The sequence below is a fragment of the Mesoplodon densirostris genome, chromosome 3 (genome assembly GCF_025265405.1).
Source record: "Mesoplodon densirostris isolate mMesDen1 chromosome 3, mMesDen1 primary haplotype, whole genome shotgun sequence".
Lineage (NCBI taxonomy): Eukaryota > Metazoa > Chordata > Mammalia > Artiodactyla > Ziphiidae > Mesoplodon > Mesoplodon densirostris.
Genome location: NC_082663.1, coordinates 73,058,934 through 73,082,173, shown reverse-complemented (window position 1 = coordinate 73,082,173; position 23,240 = coordinate 73,058,934).

The following is a 23,240-nucleotide window of genomic DNA, read 5'->3' as shown; positions in this document are numbered from 1 at the left end:
ATCCTCACTGAAATCTAGTCTTAGAAATTAGTCTACAGATTGTATATACATTTCACACAGAAATTCCATTAAATCTGTCTGAGGAGCTAACCCATGGGACCAGCAAAAAAATGGTTCTGTGGTAAGAAATTACTTTTAACTAAAGGTTAAATAAAATTGTACCAATGTTATTTTAAACTGATTGCTCAAGACAGTGATTCCTGTTTAATGGCCCTTAGTTCAATTTGCTGTCTGCTTATTTTTCTGCTTTAAAAAAAAAAAACCTTCAGTACCCCTTTATTTCTTGATGGGCATATATTCATTTCTATTCACTTCTGCTTCTCCCACTCTCTCCATAGTCATATCCCCTTTGTCCAGGATCTGTCAGTGGTTGTCTTAGCCTTCACAGAGATCTGTTGTGTATGGGAAACCACCTTATTGTTTCATCCCTCCTTCCTGTGATTATCTTTTATCTCATCACCATTCATTATGAGCAGCGAATACAGATTTGGTTAGATGGTTCATTCATGGATCTTAACTTTGTAGACTAAAATTGTAAATGGTAAATGACAAAAGTGTAATGATAATTTAAATTACTCAAGACTAAAATTTCCTGAAGGTAATTATTATTTCTATTACTGGTCTATCTGTCCAAAATATCTTACAAATTATACATATCATTCATTATAGAGGGTCTACATCTTCTATCTTGAAGAGAAATAGTTCTGTCTCAAAATAGTATAAAAAGTGGTGCATAAATACAACTATTTAAACATTTTCTATCCAATCTATCTGTGCAAGTATCTAGTTTAAATTAAGCATGCATCTAATAATGCCTTTTCATTAGAGTTGTAATTAAAACACACTTTGAAATTTCAGCCGTGAATATATTGATAATCAACTTTTCTCTCTACTAGTATTAATAATAACAGCTCTCACATATTTTTCTCTTCTGTTCCTAAAACCAAACTTGCTTCCCAGTTTGCCATTATAGTGTATTTTGGAAAATCATTTCAATAGTTAAGTATTTTAGGTAAAATGAGTATCTCTAACATACATGCAAATATGTTTACCCAGAGAGGTTTAAAATTCAACAATAGGTAAATTTTAACAAGGCTACACAAAATAGATTGAAAAGGAAGGTTTTAGTTTTCAATCATTCTGAAGATTTTTCAAATGGAATTTAATTCAAGAACTAAGGGCACACTTTATTTTTAAAAAACCTAGCTCTACCTCAAACATTTTCATGAGAAGTTGGCTATTAATACTGACTGGATTTCTCTATACAATAATTTGGCCTCAGAGAGTTCACACAACCTGACAATTTAAGATGCCTAAAAATCAGAAATATTAAATATTACTCAAAGCTATCAGATGACTGAAAAATAGAAATTTTAATTAATATTAAAATAAGCAATTCATCAGGACTACACACTTTAAGAGTTTTGGGAGTCATGGTCACAAGTCCAACAGTCAATATCTGTATACTTCTAGTAAGTAAAGCATTATATAGAGTTCTGGAGAAAGATACAGAGAAACCAGGAATAATTCTTCATTTGAAGAGATTAGCACTTAAAATGAAAGATGGAATTCCATAATATTGTTAATCACAGAAAGAGCAGAGGTAAATTCCATGGTGTTAAGAATTTTTCAGGTATTACAAGTTTGCTTTAAACTTCTCTAGAAGAGAGCGTCTATTTCTTAAACCTTTATAACTACACAATGAAGGTATATGTTGTTTTCAAATTTCATATATAACCTAAATAAAACTGAACTTATGCTTCCCACTTTAAGGTCAATCTCAATATAGAATCACACCAAAAAGAACACAAATCAGAGGAAAATAGTTTAGAAATAAATTGATTTCCATCATCTCTTAAGAAGGCAATGAAGGCACAGCACATTGCATAATGTAAAACTTCATTAGACCACTCTTCGCCTAGCGTGTTCCTCAGAGTCTCACACATCAAACAACTGTTAGTAACTTTTTTCTTTTTAAAAAATACCAGGTGCTTTTTAAGTAAACTTTTTAAACTTTTAAATGATTTTAGATCTTAGAAATATTGCAAAGGTAACATAGAGAGTTCCCTATGCTCCTCATGCAATTTTCCTTAATGTTTGCATCTTACACTGCCATGTGGTACATTTGTGAAAAGTAAGAAGTCAACACTGATACATTACTATTAACTAAACTCAAGACTTCATTTGAATTTCACCAGTTTTTATGCTAATGTTCTTTTTCTCTCCCATGATTGATTCCAGGATACTACCTTGTATTTGGTCATTGGGTCTCCTTCCTTAGTTTTTTCTGAAGATCTGTGGCATTTTTTTCCATCTTTTTAATGTTTCTGAGGAGTACTGGTCAGGTATTTTGTAGAATATCCCTCCACATGGGCTTGTCTGATCTTTTTCTCATGTTTAGTCTGGGATTATGGTTTTAGAGAAGAATAACACATAGATGAATTTCCTTCCTCATCACAAAATGTCAGGGTGTTCTTGTCACCATGTGACATGTCTTGGTGGTGTTAACATTGACCATTTGGTTAAGGCAATACTTGCTTGGCTTCTCCACTGTAAAGTTGCTAGGTTTTCCATTTCCATACTCCATTGTTCTTCGGATATGAGTCACTGAAGGTGCATGTGTTGTGATAAGAGGAGGAGGTTGGAGAAATAAGTTCCATCTCCTGGTGGGGGGGAATCTACATTTGTATTTGGAATTTTTTGTGTGAGTAACATTTGTTTCTTCTCCCCCATATATTTATCTATTTTATTACTTGTTTATATCAGTATGTATTCATATACATGTTTTATACTTTGGATTATAATGTAATACAATTGTACTGAGTTGAATAGAGCTCCCAGAGATTCATGTCCACTTGATTCTGTGAATGTGACTTTATTTGGAAATAGGGTCTTTGCCGATATAATCAAGTTAAAGTGAGGTCTTGCTGGATTAAGATAGACCCTAAATCCAATGTCACTGATCTCCTTACAAGAAGAGGGAAACTTACAAACAGATTAGCATGCTCACAGGCATGAACACCTTGACAGAGGCAGAGATTAGACTGATGTGTCTTACAAGTAGAAATGCCAAGGATGGCTGACAACCACCAGAATCTAGGAAGTGGCAAGGAAACACCCTCCCCTAGAGCCTTCAGAGAGAGCCTGGCTTTGCCAACACCTTTATTTCCAATGATTTCTGGACTTCTGAACTGGTAGAGAATAAATTTCTGTTGTTTTAAGCCACCCAGTTAGTGGTAATTTGTTATGGCAGCCCTAGGAAGTGAGTGCAACCATGATATTTATTTGTTGTTCAACTTGCTCCAGGTTTGGTCATTGGGAGACCTTTCAGGTTGGCTCTTGTATTCCTTTGACATGCTCCATCACATGCTGGATGAATAGTCACTTTTCTCTCTTTTGCTAAGCTTCTCCAACTTCATCACCCCTTGTGTGTGTGTCTGTGTGTGTGTATATACACACACACAGACACACACACATGTATATTTTTTTCCTCCAGGTATTGCCTTCTTTTATTTTTAGGTGCTAAAGACTGAACTTTCCTCCTGATCTCTCTCTTGTCCTCTCTACCTTTCACCCAGGGACCTCTTAACTGACCAAATAAGTAAACGTGCCACTTAGAAGGGAATGTGAGGGGGCCAGTAAAAAGATGCTATATAAGTAGTGTGTCTTTCACTGTCTTTTCTTCCATATTTGACACGTAATCAATAGGTCCTCTATTTAACTCATTGTCATTCTGATTACTAAATATTGTATATTTACTGATAGCCTTCTCTTTCCAAAAACACCATAAATAAATGTTAACTAGTGTAAAACTTGGAGGTTAACAGATTTTGAAATTATTATATGTCCTGAAAGCAAACAACAAAAAACATGTAGCAAAATTACTATGGGACACACATAAAAATCAAAGAGAAATTAAGCAAAGTAAAATTTTCTCTTTCTACAGGACTGGTATTTCGACCAAGAATTCCAATCAATGATTTATTATGGAATTTTATTAGCACAGTTATCTTGTAGCAAAACACATAGATGAAATATTTACTTCTTTTGTGTTGCTATCCAATTAACAACACAATAGATAGATTTCATTCAGTCTGTAGAAAATTAGCAAATTAAGCACCAGGGGAATAATCCACAAACTAGATAATTACATACATTAACTAAAAATCTCTCCATCCTGAGATTCTTCTCGATACGTGGAAAAGTAAATAATTCTCCAAATTTCATCTTCCCAATACAGGAACTAAATATTATGATAGTTTTACTCCTATTTCATGAGCATGTCATCACTGTTTTAAGACTCCTAAGAAAATCAGCGTAGCAATGATAGGGACTAAAAAAGAGGTAAAAAACTAATAGGAACCAAATTGCAAATTACAATAAAGGTTTAATTTTTCATGATTCAGTGCATACTCTTTATTCAGAAGTTATTCCTAATTTTTTTTTTCCATTTTGGGTTTTTTGCTCAAATGGGCTCACTTACAGAGCCTTATCTAACCCACTCTGAGGCGGTATGTCTCATGCATAACTATACTATCAGAAACTCAGAGAGCACTATTTCTCTTTAATTTCTTACATACGAATGGCTAAACTTGAAAGTGAAAGTCACTTATTCAATAGATGCCCATAAAACTTTACTAAATTCTTCAGAATCTTTAGAGTTTCTTACAAGTCTAACTTGGTGATCCACCCTGATTCTCAAAGTAATGTACTTATTTTGAGACTTCGTATATGGTATAATATCATTGTCTCAAATCTGTGTTCATAATATTATTAATGATAAAGTAGTATCTCTAAAGGATGTTTCTATAGATCACTGCATAAAAATGTACAAAGTATGACATTCATTTAACATGGAAGCACAGGGAATTTTCCTAAAATATTATATGAGTCCAATATGTTGGTAGTGTGTGTTATGGTCACCAGTGTACCCACTGCTAACCTTGCATACAGAGAAAAAAGGATGACAAATTGTAGTTGAAGACACTTTAGTATCAAAAAATGAAGAAACATGTACCAGAGAAGTTGCCAGAATGCAGTACAAGAAAATGCCTTATATGTGGTATATAAACATCTAAAAAGTTTAGATTGTGCTCCAGTAACCTGAGTAAAGATATGTACAAAAATAATTATAAAAAATAACTACATATTACTTAAAAGTTGTGATTCATTCTCTTATAGCTGATGACCTGGTGTCATGTATAACCTTAACCCTTAAGATACCAGATATTCACATTACCCCAAGACAAGGCTGAGCATACATACTATCTTCCTAAAATGATGAATTCCAAATGAGGAGTAGGGAAGAATCATAAAGTATAGCATATTTGAGGTCTGTGGTATATTTTATTATTGTTCCCCATTATCCAGTCTCTTCTCTCTCAGGAGTATGTATCACCCCCACCCTTACCATGCCTTGCTTTAGGTAGTACTATCCTAGCCCTTGTCAGTCTTAGCCATGTGACTTGGCTTTGGCCAATGGATGTGACCAAAGCTTCCTTCCTCTGGGAGGAAGCTTTAACTGTGCTTCATGGTGTGGTTGGGCTTCTTGCTTCTGTCCTCTGCTAGAAGAATGGCATATCCCAGATAGTGTCTGCTCCTTCAGCCTGGATGCTAGAATGAAAAGACATGTGGAGAAAGCAGAGCTAACTTGCAAACCCAAAAGCGAGAAATTAAAGTTTTAATTTCTGTTGTAAGTTACTAAGATTATAGAATTGCTTGTTAAAGCAGTACATGATGACTAATACAAATGCAAGAGGTAATTCTATACTCACTCTTGATCTTTTAATCATCCAGGCCCCTCCATCAACTTACTGTCCCTCTGAGTAAATATAAATTAGTGAACATAGTTGCTTGCAGGCTTAATATGGTAATACCTTCTGATTTGCACCCACAGATTTATCTTTTAGACTCCTTTGCCCTTGGTTACGGTGGCTATTGAACCATTTAAGACTTTTCACTGTCATTGGATAGTCCTCCCTCACATGTGGGGCTTTTATGCTGAACTGCTTGGTTTTGGACTTTCTATTTGAATCTGCCTTTATTTATAGACTATTCTGGAGGAGTAATACCACAACTGACATTCAAGTGTGTTAAACCTCTGCTCCTGCCAGGCATAAAGCCAGAATTCTACCCGGACTGGTGCTTTTCTCTTATTAAAAGTACCGGAGGGTCACTCAACAGTAGAAAAGACCATCTACCTCATCAAAGTTTAAGGCAGATTCCAAAGGCAATGTGCATCAAACGGAGGAGCTCAGTGTGCAAAAGGCAGTTAGTAAAGGTTTCTAAGTCATGGAATGATATAATCACACTTGTTTTTTAAATGGATAACTCTAGAAGCAAAATGGTGCAAAACAGTGGTGTAGAAAAAAATAATAGTGGCTGGAAAATAGGTAGTTGTTACAAGCTGTGGGGTTCAGGCAAAGCAGGAGGTCCTGAAGGCAGTGGTGTAAGACCGCAGTAGTGAAGGCAGAAAGGCAAACACAGATTTGGAAAATTTGCCATGTAATCTCAACAAATGAAATAAATTCAACATGGCAGGGTAACATTTTTGCTTTAATGAAATATATTTCACGTTTGACAATATAACAAATGGCAAAGTGATTTGATTCAAGAGATACTATGTAGATGACATGGTATTATTAATCAACCATTTGGTAGAGTGTGTGAAGCAAACACCGTGAGAAAAGAAAGAGAAAATAACTCCAATCATTTAGAAAGAGAAAATACAAAAAGGAGAGAAAAGTTGACTGAAAAGTGACTAAAACTGCTGAACCATACACCTGATGTGATGGAGGCAGTTCTCAATGAGATACTCTTGTTTTTAAAAATGGAAATGACATGTTTCCTTTGCTCATAAAGGAATTTACCTAATTTGACTTCATTATTGGCACTGTGAAAAATAAGTTCATCCCATAAATTTCAATGTGGGACTTTGATTAAATAAAATTATTATTACCTACATTTTATGACTGAGTTGTTAAACATTAATAAGTCAGTCCAGTAACTCAGCCAGCAGAGGTTAGTCGCATTTGGAAAAGAATGTTCTTATTTCTCTGTAGAGGCCCACAGGTCTGAAAAAAAGACTGGTGTTAAAGTCTTTTAGGTTAGAGTCAAATCCTTTTGAGTTCAAACATTTGTGACATGAACACCAGTGAAGATCAAGATCTTAAGGATGAGAAAATAGTGAGTCAAAATGTAGAGGTTTTTAGACTAATAATCACAGTCAGCAAAGTTTAACATTCTGATTCTCTGATTAAGGGAGATACTGACTCATTAATTATACAGAGCAACTCTGAATACAGTTTTCACACATTTCTTTATTCTAACCCATTTCTCCTCCCTAAGTGAGGAATGAACACAAAATGTGGAGTTAAAACTCCTTCCTCACAAAAAGAAAGGAAGGAAGGAGGAAAGGAAAGGAAAGGGAAAAGGGGAAAGGGAAAAGAGAAAGAAAATTTCTACTTATACAATTACACTGTAAATATACTAGTTCCAGTGTTAAATATTCTTGTTCTGAATGTGGCCTTTGATCACTTAATAGTTGAAATTTTCTTTCCTTTTTTTCAAAATCAAAATCTCAAGTTTAACTTGGTAGGAAATAAGAGAACTATATTTTACACAAAATAAGGATGATATTCAGAATTGTAATCTAGACACTGTTTCCAATTAGCTCTTTGTTGATAATTCTGATGATGCCCTGAAGGAAGGAGGTAAAATTCACCACAGAAAGAACTGCCTTGACTGTAGGAAACCCCTGCCGTCCTTGGGGCTTCTCACAGCAGCTCCCTGGCTTGGTGCAGGACAAAGTCATTTTCTGGTATGATTGTCTAGAAAGAGTCACTTTTACCAAATTAGGGTGGGAATTACAGAAAGTAATATTGCACTACTTAGATATCACATTCTAATATAAAGGTAAAATAATTATAATAAATGTGTATTAAGAAATGAATAGATTTTTATAGATAAATAAAATGGTCTTCATAGGGCTTCCCTGGTGGCGCAGTGGTTGAGAGTCTGCCTGCCGATGCAGGGGACACGGGTTCGTGCCCCAGTCTGGGAAGATCCCACACGCTGCGGAGCGGCTGGGCCTGTGAGCCATGGCCGCTGAGCCTGTGCGTCCGGAGCCTGTGCTCCGCAACGGGAGAGGCCACAACAGTAAGAGGCCCGCGTATCGCAAAAAAAAAAAAAAAAAAAAAAAAAAATGGTCTTCATAGAAGATACAAATATAACCACATCTCCCCTTTTTTTATTTCTCTCTAATATGTCCATAAAATTTTCCTAAAGAGAAAAACAGTTCCCAACTATTGTCTAAAAGGATGGCAGAGAAAAATCAAATTCCCAAGTGTTAGAAGAATTTCTGTATTCTCTCACCTAATGGGTTAGGACCCAGGAATGGTGTTTTCTGTCAGTCAGATCCATAGGCAGCCTTTCTGGAGAGGCATGCTGCCGGAAGTTAGGGTGTGCAAACAAGGGAGAATGAGCTGCAACTACTGCAGCTCTTGGATTTAAAAAATGGCTCAGTAGGACCAATCTACTGTGTCCAGTGTCAGAAATATAACATTGAGGATGGCCGCATCATCCCAGCTCCTGATATGGTCAATAACGTCATGGCTGGAAGATGAAAAGAAGAGATGCAAAAATTGGCCTGGGTGCTAAGAGGGTAGATCTCATATTAAGTGTTCTTAACACAAAAACAGAACAAAACAAAACACATTGACACAAGGAAACTTCTGGAGATGATGGATTTATTACCTTGATTGTGGTGATAGTATCATGGGTGTATGCATATGTCCAAACTCACCAAATTATATATATAAATATGTGCAGTTTTTGTATATCAGTTATACCACCATAAAGCTAAAAAATGGCTTTAACCCAATTCTGTGGGTATAAGAAAGAGAGCAGGAGTGCAATGCTCATCTCCAGTTGACACACTCCTTGTTTGCAAATACAGAAGATATACTCTGCTACTAAGTAGAGTCACCATTTACTGTGTAGGGTACGGGAAGAGGAATGAAAATGTCTCTCCATGATAGTGTGCTCCCCACTCCCAAATCCATATGATACATCATGCTGATAATTCTGCTATGGCTATAAAACCCACACATAAGAACAAAAGTTTCAGAATGAAAGAAACAAAATATAATCTTTTCTTTGTCCCCACACTAAGCCATTCCTTGAGTACATAACTGTATATTGGCATTTTTCTTCTAGCAATGGCATCAGCAGGACTTACCCCATTGCCAAACAGAGCCATAAGCTGAGCACTGGCCACAATACCACAAATCTGCCTACACTTACACTTGGTCTCTAAGAATTAGCCAGATGATCACAAGGAAAGCTGAGGAACAATAATAATAATAACTTGACTTAATAAATTTTTAAAGAACCGAGTAAAAGGAAAAAGGTGAGGGAAAAAAAATATCTGTGCCATCCCTGCTATAGAACACCAACACAAAAGTAGATTCTGAAAACAGCTGCTATTTTTTTGCAAAGAAAAGAAGAAAGCAGAGTAGCTGGGAAACAGAAACTGAACTAATTAAACCGTGTTAAAGAACAACTTAAGTCATCACTGAAAATAATTAAGTAGTGAAAATGAATGGTTTAGACAATCAGTTAATAAAATAGGAAACAGAATTGAGAAACACATGAAATGTGGAGATTATTAATTTTGTGAGATAAAAAAGAGATAAAATGACAGAAATGGTAGACAATGAAAGATTATCACCATTTTAAAAACATCTAATGAAATTATATCTGGGCAATGATAGACAACACAATTAACATCACAAGTTCAGATACCCAGAAATTGTATATCTCATGAAGGAAGTATACAACACCAGCTAGGGAGAATTCTTGCTAAAAACTCAAACTAAAATGTGATTGAGCCTCATGATCTAATTTCCAATATGCAGGGTTCAAAGGAACTTACAAAGATGCAGTAAGAAAAATCTAATCATGGGGAATTCTACAAAAGAAGTAGTCCAGTATTTTCAACAAATAAACTGGAGAGAAAAAGAAAAGTTGAGAGTAGATTAGAAAAGACTTGAGAGACATAACAACCAAATCTAAATCTAAACTGAATCTAAAGTTGGTATAAAGTCAATGTTAGAACATATGAAAGGTTAGCCTCAGAATGCTTAAAGCAAAACTGTAATACATAAATGTCATGCAAAACTAAACTGTCATTCATGTTTTGGCTGGAGTGAAGGGATAGGGGATTGGGGAGGAGGGGAAGCTTTTTTCTCTTCTGTTGGTCTGAATTCTATTTGCCTAACACTACTGGCCTATTTCCATTTCCCAGATCACACAAAAGTAGAAGTCACTGAGGCAGATGTTTAATTCGGGCAGGGGGAGGGTTAATGAAGGTGAGCTGGATGTCTTTACAGCAATGAGGTAAGAACAATATCACTGCTTTTAAATTGACAAACAAATGAGTTTCATGGACTAGTGAGATACTAATTTAAATTGTGAGTTCCATCCTTGGACAGACAGTGCCGGATCAGCTAACTCAAATGAGAATTCAGATACTCTGAATATACCATGCTGAAAAGAAAGAACTTTGTAAAAGACCTCACAGTGGGGATGTCACCAAGTCAAATTTATAAATACATGGAAGAATCAAATGATGGCTCAAATGGAACTCTTTGAGAGATGAGAAATTATGCATAGATGGATTATAGGCCCTGCCATGTGCTAAATGTGTATGCCAAGATTAACCTTTTGTTGAGAGAGTCCTCCCAAGTGAGTTTCTTTACTTTAATATCTTTGAAGTTTAACTCATAAGGGCAATGTAATTTAACTCATGATCTTCTTGTTCCAGAAGTGCTGGGTGGATGAGTTTGCTGAATTCTAAGGTTTAGCATTAGGAAGCAGACTAGAATACAGATATAATCTGATTTTTCTGTGAAGACCTTCTGTCAGGATGATATTTTGGTTGCTATCTCTTTCTATGATTTCTCAATTGGTTTAAAAACATGGCAGGAAATGTGCAGCTATCTCCTCAAATACTAACCTATGTGAAGACAAAAGAAAAATTTCCTCATTTAATTATACTTTCAGATAATTGACTACACCAAAATACACCATTCCTAACAGGACTATTAAGAGCCTTGTCCAGAAATCATTCACCAAAGTACTCTTCAAAGGGAATGCTGTTCTAGAAAAAAACTAGTAAAACCAATAAAAGAAATTAAAGATAAGAAATAAAGAGAATTAGAGGATGCTCAGTTTATAATAAAGCCTCATTCATTAAACAAATATTTATTGATAACATGCCATGCTAGGCAAACAAAATTCAGTGTTGAACAGACGTATGGGTATTTGCTCCTGTAGAGTTAAAATTCTAACTAAACAGAAGTACTAAAACAAAACAAAAATAAAACAGAAACACCAAGAGAGGAGGATGCTATATTCTTCTATATATCTGAATTGAGAAACAGAAACAATAACAAACTAGCTGGGACAAAAAGAGTAATGTGTTGAAGGAACAGAGGGAGGAATTGCTCTTTGTCTTACTGAGACTCCATGATATTTCAGTTCTGAAACTTTCTGCTGAGCAATTTCAGGTTTTGTTCCTCTTCCCTTCCCCAGACTGTCCCTATTTCAGTATATGTATGGTAGACAAAGAGCATCCCAGCCCCGGTTCTTAGCACCAGCACCCAACAGAGATTAACTATTCTCTTTGAACCATGATTCCCAATTGACACCCATGAAAGTCTGTTTGAACCAAGGTTAGGGGATCACCACACAACCAATCAGCAGTGACAGCGGGTGGGTGGGGGGAGAGCAGAATCATGTGATATTAACATGAGAGCTAGCTCGCTTGGCAGACTTTGCTGCTTGCCTATGCAGTATCTTTTCTCTGCATCTTTATGATTTTCATATAGGGCAACAATGATTTCGTATGGGGCAACAATGTTCCCAGATAAAATACAACATTCCTTAGCCTCTCTTATGAATAAAAATGCCATTTGACAAAGTTCTGGCACAATGAAATATAAGTAGAATTTTCCAGTGAAGCTTTGGAAAAAAGCTTTTAAAGGGAAAGACTTAGAAGGCCTTTTAATATTAATTTTCCTCAGGATTCAGATACAATGCTGGCAGTGTCTAGCCATCTTACAAGCAGAGGGAATGACAAGGCCAATGGCAAAAGATTATGCTAAACTCAGCTGAGTGAAAAACTTGAAGGAGACCAAGTCCTTCAGGTCCTGGATAAGCTACCATAAGAGTCCTGGAGTTCTCATCTCCAGAATATGGTGATATGACAAAAATAAACATTTTGTTTACTTATGCCACTGTGAACTGAGTTTTCAGCTACATGCAGCCAAATGACTTAAATAGTGCCCCTTTGTGATCAGTTTGTGATGCCTAGCTATATCAGAGAAGTGGATTTTCACAGGTTAAAAAATCCAAGAAAACTTACTTTCAACAACTAGTGGGACAAGCAACGGTAATCAAAATACAAAAAGAAAAACAGGGCTGTCAAATATATAGAAAAAAATCAGTGAAAAATTAAAAGAGCAGGGAGAGGCATTGTGCAAAAGCACAGTATTTTTTTAAAATTGAAGTATAGTTGATTTACAATATTGTGTTAGCTGCAAGTGCACGGCAAAGTGATTCAGTTATACATATGTTTTTCAGATTATTTTCCATTATAGGTTATTACAAGATATTGAATGTAGTTCCCTGTGCTATACAGTAAATCTTTGTTGCTTATCTATTTTATAAGTAGTAGTTTGTATCTGTTAATCCCATACTCCTAATTTATCCCTCTCCTCCTCCCTTTCCCCTTTGGGAGCCATAAGTTTGTTTTCTATGTGTGTGAGTCTGTTTCTGTTTTGTATATAGATTCACTTGTATTATTTTTTAGATTCCACATATAATTAATATCATATAACATTTGTCATTCTCTGACTTTTGATGATAGCCATTCTGATCAGTGTGAGGTGATACCTCCTTGTGGTTTTGATTTGCATTCTCTAACAATTAGCAATGTGGAGGGAGCATCTTTTCATCTGCCCCTTGGCCATCTGTATGTCTTCTTTGAAGAAATGTCTATTTAGGTCTTCTGCCCATTTTTTTACTGGGTTGTTTGTTTTTTTGATATTGAGTTGTATGAGCTGTTCGTATATTTTGGTTATTAAATTACCTTGTCGGGTGCATCTTTTGCGAATATTTTTGCCCATTCCATAGGTTGTCTGTTCATTTTGTTGATGGTTCCCTTTGCTGTGTGAAAGCTTTTAAGTTTGATTAGGTCCCATTTGTTTATATTTGCTTTTATTTCCTTTGCCTTCAGAGAATGATCTAAGAAAATATTCCCATGATTTATGTCTGAGAATGTTTTGCCTATGTTCTCTCCTAGGAGTTTTATGGTATTATGTCTTATATTTAGGTCTTTGAGTTTACTTTTGTATATGGTATGAGAGAGTGTTCTAATTTCATTGATTTACATATAGCTATCCAGCTAGCACAGTATTCTTTATATGCCATAAAAATTTAGACCAATATACATAATTGTGGAATAAGGATATTTGTGCAATGCCTTAAATTAGTCAACATAATGTAAACATCAAAAGGAATTATAACCTAAGTCTAACTAGTAAAAATATGCAACAGATGATGAAGAGCTGTACGTATATAAAGATGAATGGAAATAAAGTACAAATAATAAAAAAATATCAGATTGAATTAGGGGGGAAATGGTAGCTACATTTAAGATATGGATTCAGGACAAAACGAATCCAGGAAGTTAAAAATAAAATAATGACAAATATTTATTAATAAACTTTGTAGAAAGCCATGATATGAGTGTTAGTATTATTATTAAACAAATTAGAAGCTAATGCAAAAAACACTATATCAACTAAAGAAGTCTATTATTTATTATTTAGGTTTGAAAAATTATAAAGGCCAAACATTAACAAACACCCATGCACCAAACAATATAATACCCAAAAGTATGAGGCAAACATTTTCAGAAATATAGTATTTGTCAAAAACAACAGAAAGGGGCTTCCCTGGTGGCACAGTGGTTGAGAGTCCGCCTGCCGATGTAGGGGACACAGGTTCATGCCCCGGTCTGGGAAGATCCCACATGCCGCGGAGCAGCTGGGCCCGTGAGCCATGGCCACTGAGCCTGCGCGTCCGGAGCCTGTGCTCCGCAACGGGAGAGGCCACAACAGTGAGAGGCCCGCGTACCGAAAAAAAAAAAAAAAAAAAAAAAAGTTTTATTGTTCTTTATAATCAGTCTGTGACAAATTCACTATGCAAAAATCAATAGAAGCTCTAGAGGAAATTGTTAGGGAGAAGAATGGCTTTGGTGTGATATAGGTCTCAGTTTGAATCCTGGATCCAAGTCAAATGCTATATACATTTCTGAAGCCTCAAAAATTTCTATTTTTGAAATTAAAGAAGAATAAGGAATAGGAGAAAAGGAAATGAGAGGAAGAGGAGTAGAAGGAGGAGGAGGGGAAGAGGAGTTGCAGAGGAAGAGGGGGAGGAAAAATAAGAGAAGTAAGACTTTAATCCAGGTCCTGTGTTATGGCCATTATATGCCTTATTTTATTATATCTTCATATTTGCCTATCCCCATTTAACAGACGAATGAGCACACTCTCAGAGGTAAATAATTTTCCCAAGATCATACAAAGGATTTTTGTTTGTTTGCCTTGTATTTAATGTTATTATATTTTCTCTTTCTGATATTTGAAATTTACTTTTTAGGACTACTCTACTTGTTTAAAAAAATCAATAGAATTGATTTTATACTTTTGGGAAAACAAGAGTTTTAGGTGTGAGTGTGACAAGCTTCGTGATTAATGAGTCAAAATGGTATATTTTCATTTGTTTAAAACTAGATTGATATTAACAATCAGTATGCATTTTTAATAGTCATACACTTGAATCTGAATATTTTGAGAGAAACTATTTCTATAGTTATTTGCTTTTGTTTTCCACCTTCAGAAGCATGAAATACAGAGAGGGAAATAGCTTGAAATAAATAAAAAGTAGTTCAGGTTACACACAAATTATATGATTCAGGCTAAAATATATTTGAGATAGGAATCTTTTCACTTTCACAAAAGTAAGCATAAGCATTTGAAATCTTTTAAAGCATTATTCTCTTCAAACATTTTGAAACAAAAAAATTTGCCTTTTGATAGGAGCTATGTGTTTCATTATAAAGATGGAACATAGTGTTCTGGCTTACATATTCTCTGCAGAAGGAGGTCCTTTTTTGTACTGAATTTTTAGCATATAGTAAAGATCCAGATTGTAAAAAATTAATTTCAGGCATGACAGACTGGGAGTATATATTGAACAGATCTGGGAACAGAAATGATGCAAATGCTTTTCTTCCAGCTTCTGAAAATTATGTAATGGACCAGAATTTCAGGATAGACTTCTGTTTGAGTGAAACATGGACTCTTAATCAAAGGAGGGTACCAAAAATGACTTTTGGAAAGCAAAAGTATAAGACAGTTTCCCACAAATGGTAGTTCCATTGACATTGATTCTGGAGATACCATTACAGCTAAGCACCAGGATACTCACATATATTTTAATTATTAGTGAGGGTAATAGAACTATGCTAGAAAACATTTCTCCTGAATGAGCAAGAGTAGTAAGGGAAATTGACTCATGAAAGGAAGAAGACCAGTGATGCATTAAGGGCTAGAAATAAAAATCAATGGAATTGTTTTAACTCTTCACTATGTTGTTATAACGTTTTAAAGTATTACACACTTTGTTGGTTCACAATGATGTTAACATTTACATGCCTATACATCGATTCATATATTATTTATTGTTTATACCTCAAAAAATACGAATACTGATAAATAGGCTGATAAAAAATACTCAAAAGATGTGTGCCTTCCTATCATTAAACCATTTTAAATATGACAGTTGCATAGAGTACAATAGAATAGTGCTAGATGCTTGTTAGTATGAAATTTTTACCATAATGTTTTTTAATAAATGACATAACTATACTCAGAAAAACTAATAAAACACTAGGAATTTGAATACATGAAGAAATGAACTTACTTATATCTGTATACATATAACTAGAATTAGGAGGATAAAACATAAATAATAGAGCAGATAGATGGGCTTTTAGAAAGGTTCTGTTAAACCAATCAACTTACAAGTTGCCTACAAGTTCAATTCAATTCAGTTCAATGCAACTAGACAAATGTTTATCAAGAACGTAGTACGGGGACTTCCCTGGTGGTGCAGTGGTTAAGAATCCGCCTGCCAATGCAGGGGACCCAGGTTTGATCCCTGGTCTGGGAAGATCCCACATGCCACGGAGCAACAAGCCCATGCGCCACAACTACTGAAGCCCACACGCCCTAGAGCTCACGTGCTGCAACTACCGAACCCCGCGAACTCTAGGGCCTGCGTGCGCCAACTACTGAGCCCATGTGCTGCAACTGCTGGAGCCCGTGGGCCTAGAGCCTGTGCTCCACAACAAGAGAAGCCACCGCAGTGAGAAGCCTGCGCACCGCAACGAAGAGTAGCCCCCACTCTCCACAACTAGAGAAAGCCCGTGCACAGCAACAGAGACCCAACACAGCCCAAAATCAATCAATCAATCAATAATAGATGTAAAAATAAATTTTTAAAAAAGACATGGTACGTGCTAGATTTTCCCTCCAACAATTTCTAGGAAGGGAAGAAATACTTCATCTCCCACACATACAAACACAAAAAGACGTGACAAAGTCACCTTATTCCAAAAGAACAAATAAAATGCTGTGGCAATTTATGGGGACCTAAAAAGTCTGAAGTGTCAGGAAGACCTTGTGGCAGGGCTGGCATTTGAGATTGTACTGTTAAAAAGGGTAAGAATTCAACAAGGAGAGTTACGGGGTGGGGTGGGCATAATTTAAGGATGAAAGCCAGTATAAGTATACTCTTGTAAAACTGCCTATGATAAAACTCTATAAAGTCATTAACTCACTTTGACTCAGTAAGCAGAAGGCTACCGATCTATAAGAGAGAGGAGGTGATTCTCAGTTATCCAAACACTCAGGAGACCCTCAGTAGCCAGGGCTCATGAACGAGCAGCTTGTGTAAAATGGACTTTGATTTCTTATCTCTAATCTATCATCTATTTTTCTATATATCAATTCCTATTTTTCAAGTATTATATATGTATAAAGTAGCACCTACCTAACTTTGTCTATAACATTGTAGTTATAGTTACATATATGTGTCTGTATGTTTTACAGAGCCTGCTGTTCTCAAAATACCACTCCCAGATGTCATGCCCAAAATAATTATAATGCTTCAAAGCTCACTCTGTAAAATACTTCCATAGAAATTTTCTAAAAGGACCCTGCCTAAAACTCACACCTTTACGTTAATGTATAAGTGAAATTCTGTACCGCAAAGACTCTCAATTTAAATATAAATTCTCATCTCTCTCACTATCTGAAAGAAGTCACCCCAAAGGACAAGATTTGAATTATGGACAAGCTAGATCAAAAGAAAAAATAAATGAGCAGAAATATGAGATATTAGTAAAAGAGAAAGAGAGAGAGAGGGAGATTGACAGAGAGAAAGTGTGTGTGTATGTGTGTGTGTGTGTGTGCGTGCATGTGTGTTTGTAACTGGACAAGTTGGTTCTATATTCTGCTTATAACCAAAATATTTTCTGTATTTTTAACCACAAAAAAATGTATTTTTTAAATTTGAAATTATAGATAATGCCTTAAGTTCCTATTGTTTCCTCATCTTCAGTATACATTTCTGAATAAATAATCTATCTTCCTCACTAATTATATTTTAATTTCTCTAGTGTATTTGAAGTACATCTAAGCTGAAATCTTTATTTCAAAGTAAACACGAATTTTTTTTAAAAAAAACACCCTCTTTTTGCCCTTACAATTTTCTACTATTTCAGATGGAATAGTAAATTGGCATATACTATTTGGTGGTAATAGAAGTTCATACCTGTTCTTGAATGACTTGCTCCTTCTCCACTTAGGATATACTATTCTCATATTACTTCATTTTCCTGATAGTACTCCTTTACATTCACGTCTACATCTGCTTATACACTGCCTCCTCCAAGAAGTTGCCCAAAATAAACAAAATAATAATAATAATTAATAACAGCTATAGCTCTTTTACTGCTTTTATATGACAGACCCTGAGCTAAATGCTTTGCATATCTTATCCCTTTTAATACTTTCAGAAATTCTCTGAGGGAGGCATTTGTAGATAAGGAAATTGAGGCTCTGCGTGGATCAAGTAACATTCAGGTGTGTCAGATTCCAAAGAGCAGCATGCTGTTTGTGTTTTTTATCTCATCCTTTTACTTGTGCGTGTGTGCAAATATATTCTAATATATGTATGAATGTGTGTATATATGTGCAAATATGTAGGTATATCTATATATAAAACATATACACACACATACTCCTACTGAATTTTGTTCAAGATTAAAGCTAGTTTTATATATATATATATATATATATATATATATATATGTCTGCCCCAAGATTGGATCATAAAGTGGGTAAGGGCAATGATAAAGTCTTATTTATAGTCTTTGCAGTCTTCATAGTTTCTTTGCCTTTCCTTCATTAAGACGGAACCCGGCTCATAGTAGTTACTCAATAAATTATTATTGATTGAATAAATAAAGCAACAATAAATTTGGAGAACTGTACTGAATAGAGTTACAAATACTTTACAGTCTTATAATATTTTCATTCACTAATTCCCTCACAGCTGCTTTTCACTAAGAATAATATTTTCTATTCATTTCATTTCCCCCCACTTCTATATTTTTAATTTTGTTTTAGGGAAATTTGACTATTATTAAGAATAATATGTTCCAAAATGTCTAATTTGATTTTGAGTAGTAAAAATGATTAATAATTAACAATTTTATCACAAATTACCTTTTATATTAGGAAAAGTAAAAAAGAAATATCTTTAGGGATCTTCTTTTTCAGTTGATACTAATTAAATTTCTTTAAACCAAGTTTAAAAGCTCACACTGTTCTGGCTTGGTAGTGCCAAGTGATAATCCAATGTGACATACATTTCCTATAGCAATAACATTTTGGCAGATAAACTCCCCAATGAGAAACAACCATTTCTATGCTTAGATGAATTTTGTGATAGAACACAAATGTAAAAAAAAAAAAAAAATAACAGAATTAAAAAATACTCCATCGTGTAATAAAGCCCTATTCCATGTTTACGGGAAGTGCCGAAATCCATAGAAAGTAAAAACAGTGAGCATATAATAAACACTACATCATAGATTCCTCATTGTCCTTGGAAGGTTGATAGAATCACTGATTATTATTTACACTGAAATTCATTCCTAGAAATCTTGTATCCTTTCCCTTCATTATGCAATGCTGTCTTGGACCTGGGATTCTAGAAATGTGGAAATTATAACACTTTGACATACCATGTAAATGAGGTATCGCTGTAACATGCTATTTAAATAAAGTTTGGAACAAACATTCAGTAGGGAAGTTTGGAAAACTTATAACGAGATTACCTCCTAACTTTTTTTATAAGAGTATTCTTGTATTCCCCCCCCAGCCATCTTTTAATTCCAACAAGAAGGTACAGTGTGCCAATTTAGCTCTCTAGCAGCAAAGCCACACATTGTATTCTTGTGGCAATTAGTCAGGAGCTGAGCCTGTCGTTTGAGCCTCTCCTTCTTTTCTTTATGAAGATAATATTTGACTTGGAGGATCTTTGTCTTCCTGATGGAAAGACCTGAATTGGATAGTATCAGTCTCAATCAACAAGATATTTCCCATCATCAGTTCTGAAATTGAGGCTAGTATTGGATAGATAGTAGAAGTTTCCACATTAGTCTATGCACTTTATTCATTTTCTACATGTTATTTTCATGATTAATTGCTAGACCTGGACAACTGGATGTCTGTGGAAAGCTTTAGGAGAGACCTAATTTAAAAGTTTCTTTTAAAAAATGTAAGCTTATTTTTAAAAGATCATGGCTGTCCACAGTAGGGATGCTACCTGTGGACCTGGAAGAAAAAGACACAACAAAATTAAAATACAACATCCTTGGAAATTAAGTCAATATCTTTAGAACTATATTGTTCATAGGGGAATCTATTTGCTAATGGGTTAGAGACAAAACTATTTAGAAATTAATAAGATGTAGGTTACAAGTGTAATTAAAAATTCAGGCTCCCTTATTTTACAATCTCTGCCAGACAGGCTAGATCTCACCCAAAATATGCATTGATTAAAATATGTCTTCAGCTTTCTACTGTTCAAGAGCTGCTAGCAAAAAGTGTCATAGAGGCATTCTCTAGTTTCCACCCCAGTGTCCAGTTGGTGGCACCCAGAACTCTACATTTGTAATGCTTTCTAAACTTTTAGAATTCCAGTCACATCCTCCCATTCCTTCTCTTCAGTTTTCCCTTTTTACTTCTTTTCCATACTTCTTACTATAAATGAGTATTTAATGTGAAATTTCTTTCTGTAAAAAAAAAAAAAAAAAAAATTAAATCTAATGGAATAAAGTTCCACCAGGCTAAAGACCAGAGAGAGCAAAGAAGTATCCACAGAAGAATCTGGCAAGGGAGGCCCAGACAGTCCCTCCCTCAAGAAAAGCCAATGCATCTCCTCAGAAACTATTTCAGTCACCATGTGTTCTCTAAATAGCCTTCTGAAGAATTTCCCAAGGAGATTTCTTCCCAGGGCACTTGGGAAAGGTTCCCTCCAGTAGGGTGGGTTTGGGAAGGAGTAGATTGAAAGAGACCATTAGGTCAGGTTACTAAAGAGAGCCTGCCATATACGTTAATCCTGACAGAAAAATAAATCAATAAATAGATCATAATGAAACAGTAGCAAGCTTTCTGAATAACAGTAGCAAGTTTTCAAATTCAAGTCTGGCTATTCCACTGCCAATACATATTTACATCAGATTATAGAAAGTTACCGCTTATAAATAGCCTACCTTCTAATGTTTTCACTCTTGAAACTATTTTCCAAAATAGTACCTTATCTCTTTCGAAATTTGTGACCTTTCTTATTTACATGAATAGAGAAGTAAAAAACAAATTATTAACATTTCCATAGCTCTTAGGTATTTTCAGTGTAGAAAGCCACTTGTCAGTTTTATTTGCCCGAGTATTTTAAATTGATGAGCCGTTTTGGAGGAAAGCAATAGAATCTAAGTTTAGTCTCCATTTGTGCTCTTTGCCAGTTTCCAGCAGAGCTGGCTGAGGGAAAGCTGAAGGGTGCTGATTTAAAATCAGAGTGGATAGGTTAAGTGGTTGTACATTCTTAACAGAGAGTTCACCAAAACACATTTTAATTTCTTGTATTTATTATTACTTAATAAGTGTAGGCTTAATTGTGCCTGTATGTTGTTTTATGGAAATGTATTAAAAGTTTACATATATTTAAATGAAATGTTTCCACATGGTAATATCAGCTAAATCTGATTTCTAGCTGTTAATTCTTCAGTTTTTGTTTTGCTTTTATTATATCTCTGTTCAAAAATATAACATTAGATGCAGCCGCTTTTTATTGTTTTGTTTTATGGGCATAAGTTCAAAATTTTGAACACTTTTATATTAGGTAATTGCTATTTTCAAAGGTGGAAATATATCCCTGTAGCTCTGCCTGCAGATTTCTGAACATTCGTAAACAGAGCTACTGTACACTGAATACACTTTCCAATGAGAGATTTTAAAATTACACTTATTCTTTTAGTCCGACAAGTGGTTATATTTTTATATGTTTCCTGGGGGCAAGGGGAAATCATCTCTTTCTCCACAAATGCCCACAACAAAGTATTGGTTCATTTTTGCCTCTCTTTTGTGGTAGTTTGCATCTAAGAAAAATGTATTAGAAGGTGGCTCCTAGATTTTTACCCACTGACGATATGTTACAGGTTTAGTGGAAGTACTGACAAATTATGTGATAATTCCATCTGATTTTTTAACATAAAGTTTTTTTTTATTTTTAAGTCACAAGTCCTGAATACATTTTCTTTTATAACCTCTTGCCTGTGTATACTAGGAAGCCATTTTATTATACCTACATCTATTTGATTAAATTCATTTTTATTTTTCAGGAAAATGTCACACCCTTAAACAATGTTCATTGAATTCTAGCACCTTTCCATTAAGATCAGGGGAGCTTACCACTGAAAAGCTCACGTTTCACTCCTTTACTTTTAATAGCTCAGAAAATTGTGTTCTACCAGTATTACTTGAAATTGGATGAATATTAAATTGTCTCTGGAATTTTTTTTCTTTTGATAAATTTTAATTAATGAAATCACTATCATTTCATCCTCCACTATAAGATTCTAAAAAGAGAGAAATAAGATATAAGACCTTTAGAGATCTTAAGTTTTGCAAATTCCACATGAAAATAATCAGATGATAACAGATTTTAATAGCTGCCTTCAAGTCTCCACTTATGGCAGTTCATTCTAAGATTAGAAATTATAAATCAGAAAACGTTAATAATTACTACCGTGATGCTTTGCCATTAAACCAAATATATGAATGAAAATCATACAATTTTAGTACTAATTCTACACAATAAAAAATCAATTGAAGTAACTGACTTTAAAAGAAATGTGATCAGATGGAAATCAATTTAGAAACAAATATGATTAAAATGACTAACTGGAAAAATGTGTACAGCAAATATGACAAGCAAAGAGTTAAAATCCAATGACACAAAGAACTAATTGATTCATATGAAAAATACTGACTGAAAATACTATCTGGAAAAGCAAATAGATAATATGAGGAAAAGAATCACACATACTAACAGTGAGTGCATGTGTGTTGTATGTGAACACATAAAAGAAACAAAAACATAAACAAGAATCTGCAGAAGTAAGTACTCCCTAGGAAGAGGGTGGGGGGAGAAAGGAGAATAGAAGACATTTCAAATATAGTTAAAACATTCTGTTTCAAAAATAAATAAATCAATAAATGAAGCTAATATTATAAAATTGCTAACATTTGTCAAATTTTGCCAGTGGGTTCAGAAGGGCTTATTATTTTCTGTACCTTTCTTATGTTTAATATAACTTAGAAGTTGAAAATAACCATCAAAGAATTTACAAAAGACATTATAAAAATGACCAATAATATATAAAATAACCATTAATGAGTTTTTCAACATTATAAATAAGAGACAATTAAAGGAATGATAAAAACAGGCAAAAGGTTATCAGAGATTTTAAAATGTAG